The following is a 3,261-nucleotide window of genomic DNA, read 5'->3' as shown; positions in this document are numbered from 1 at the left end:
CTAGCTCTCTGTATATGGACACGTTGGATTCATCTACCATGGAGCTAGAAGTCTCTATATGGAAATGTTGCACTACTCTGCCATGCAGCTATCTCTTTGTATATGGACATTTTTTACTCATCTGCCATGTAGCTAGCTCTATGTGTATGCATAAGTTGGACTGATCTGCCATGTAGGTACCTCTCTGTATATGAACATATTGGACTTGACAGCCATGTAGCTAAACCTCAGTAAATGGACATATTTGACTCATCTGCCATATACCTAGTACTCTGTATATGGACATGTTGGACTCATCTGCATGTAGCTAACTCTCAGTATATGGACACATTGAACTCATCTGCCATGTAGCTGGAACTCTGTATATAAACTGTTGGACTTCTTTGCCATGTAGCTAGCTCTCTGTGCATGGATATGTTGGACTGATCTGCCATGTAGGTAGCTCCCTTTATATGAACATATAGGACTTGTCTGCCATGTAGCTAGCTCTATGTATATAGACATGTTGGACTCCTCAGCCGTGTAGCCATCTCTCTCTGTATGAACATGTTGAACTCATCTGCCTTGTGTCTAGTCCTCTATATATACACATGTTGGAATTATCTGCTATGTAGGTAACCCTCAGTATATGGACATGTTGGACTCATCTTCCATATTCCTAGTGTTCTGTACATGGACATGTTGGACTACTCTGCCATGTAGCTACCTCTCAGTATCTTTACACGTTGGGCTCATCTGCCATGTAGCTTGAATTCGGTATATGGAAATGATACACTAATACTCTGCCATGTAGTTAGCTCTCTGTATATGGACATTTTGGACTTGACTGCCATGTACCTCACTCTCTGTGCATAGATATGTTGGACAGATCTGCCATGTAGGTAGCTCTTTTTATATAAACATATTGGACTTGTCTGCCATGTAGGTAGCTCTCAGTATGTGGACACGTTGGACTCATCTGCCATGTAGTTTGAACTCTGTATATGGAAATGTTGAACTGCTCTGCCATGTAGCTAGCTCTCTGTATACGGACATTTTGGATTCATTTGCCTTGTAGCTTTTCCTCTAAATATAATCATGTTGGACTCATTTACCATGTAGCTAACTCTCAGTATATGTACATGTTGGACTCATCTGCCATGAAGCTAGAACTCTGTAGATGGAAATGTTGCACTACTCTGCCATGTTGCTAGCCCTGTGTATATGGATATTTTGAAATTGCGTGCCATGTTGCTAGCTCTCTGTGCATAGATATGTTAGACTGATCTGCCTTTTCTGTAGCTCTCTGTATATTAAAATATTGGATTTGTCTGCCATGAAGCTAGCTCTCACTGTATGAACAGGATGGACTCATTTGCTTGTAGCTAGTCCTCTATATCTAAACATGTTGAACTTAGCTAGAATGTAGCTTGTACTCTGTATATGATCATGTTGGACTATTCTGCCATGTAGCTGTCTCTCAGCATATGTACACGATGGACTCATCTGCCATGTAGCTGGAACTCTGTTTATGGAAATGTTGGACTACTTTTCCATGTGCTAGCTCTCTGAATATGGACATTTTGAACTCGTCTGACAGTTAGCTAGCTTTCTGTACATGGATATGTTGCATTGATCTGCCTTTTGGTTGGTCTCTGTATATGAATATATTGGACTTGTCTGCCATGTAGCTAGCTCTCTCTATATGAACATGTTAGACTCATCTGCCTTGTAGCTAATCCTCTATATATACACATGTTGGACGTTTCTGCCATGTAGCTAACACTCAGTATATGCACCTGTTGGACTCCTCTGCCACATACTTAGGACTCTCTTTATGGACATGTTGGACTCATCTGCCATGTAGCTAACTCTCAGTATATGGACATGTTATACTCATCTGCCATGTAGCTGGAATTCTGTATATTGAAATGTTGGACTACTTTGCCATGTAGCTAGCTCTCTGTATATAGACATTTTGGACTTTTCTGCCATGTAGTTAGCTGTCTGTGCATTGATATGTTGGTCTGATATGCCATGTAGTTATATCTCTTTACATGAACTTATTGGACTTGTACGCCATGTAGCTAGCTCTCTGTACTTGGACATGTTGGAGTCCTCTGCCATGTAGTCAGCTCTCTCTGTATGAACATGTTGGACTCATCTGCCTGTAATTAGACCTCTAAATATACACATGTTTGACTTATCTGCCATTTAGCTAGTACTCTGTATATGGACATGTTGGACTACTCTGACATGTAACTAGCTCTCAGTATATGGACACATTAGACTCATCAGCCATGTTGCAAAAACTCTTTATATGGAAATGTTGCACTACTCTGTGATATTGCTAGCTCTCTATATACGGAAATTTTGGACTCGTCTGCCATGTAGCTAGCTCTCTGTGAATGTATATGTTGGACTGATCTGCCTTGTAGATAGCTCTCTGTATATGAACATATTGGACTTGTCTGCCATGTAGCTAGCTCTCTATATATGGATATTTTGGAATCGTCTGCCATGTACTTAGCTCTCTGTGCATGGATATGTTGGATTGATTGGCCAAATAGGTAAATCTCTGTATATGAACATATTGGACTTGTCTCCATGTAGCTTCTTTTCTGTATATGGATATGTTGGATGCATCAGGCATGTAGCCTTCTCTCACTGTATGAATATTTTGGACTCATCTGCCTTGTAGCAAGTCCTCTATATACACATGTTGGACTCATCTGTATTTTGTAGCTAATTCTCAGTATATGGACATGTTGGATACATGTGCCATTAGCTAGTTCTCTATATATGGGCATGTTGGACTACTCTGACATTTAGCTAGCTCTCAGTATATGGACATGTTGGACTCATCTGCCATGTAGCTAGAACTCTGTATATTGAAATGTTCCACTACTCTGCCGTGTAGCTAGCTCTCAGTATTTGGACACATTGGACTGATCTTCCATTTAGCTAGAACTCTGTATATGGAAATGTTGAACTACTCTGCCATGTATCTAGCTCTCTGTATATGGATATTTTTAACTTGTTTGCCATGTAGCTAGCTCTCTATGCATGGATATGTTGGACTGATCTGCCATGTAGGTAGTTCTCTGTATATGAACATACTGGACTTCTCTGTCAGGTAGATAGCTGTCAGTATATGGACATAATGGACTCATCAGCCATCTATCCAGTCTCTCTCTGTATTAACATGTTGGACTCATCTGTTTTGTAGCTAGTCCTCTATATATACAGATGTTGGACTCATATTCCATGTAGCTAACTCTC

This window comes from Chrysochloris asiatica, unplaced genomic scaffold (assembly GCF_000296735.1).
Source record: "Chrysochloris asiatica unplaced genomic scaffold, ChrAsi1.0 scaffold00571, whole genome shotgun sequence".
In the NCBI taxonomy this organism is placed as follows: Eukaryota; Metazoa; Chordata; class Mammalia; order Afrosoricida; family Chrysochloridae; genus Chrysochloris; species Chrysochloris asiatica.
The sequence above is the reverse complement of the archived record's forward strand: the minus strand, read 5'-3'. Positions refer to the sequence as shown.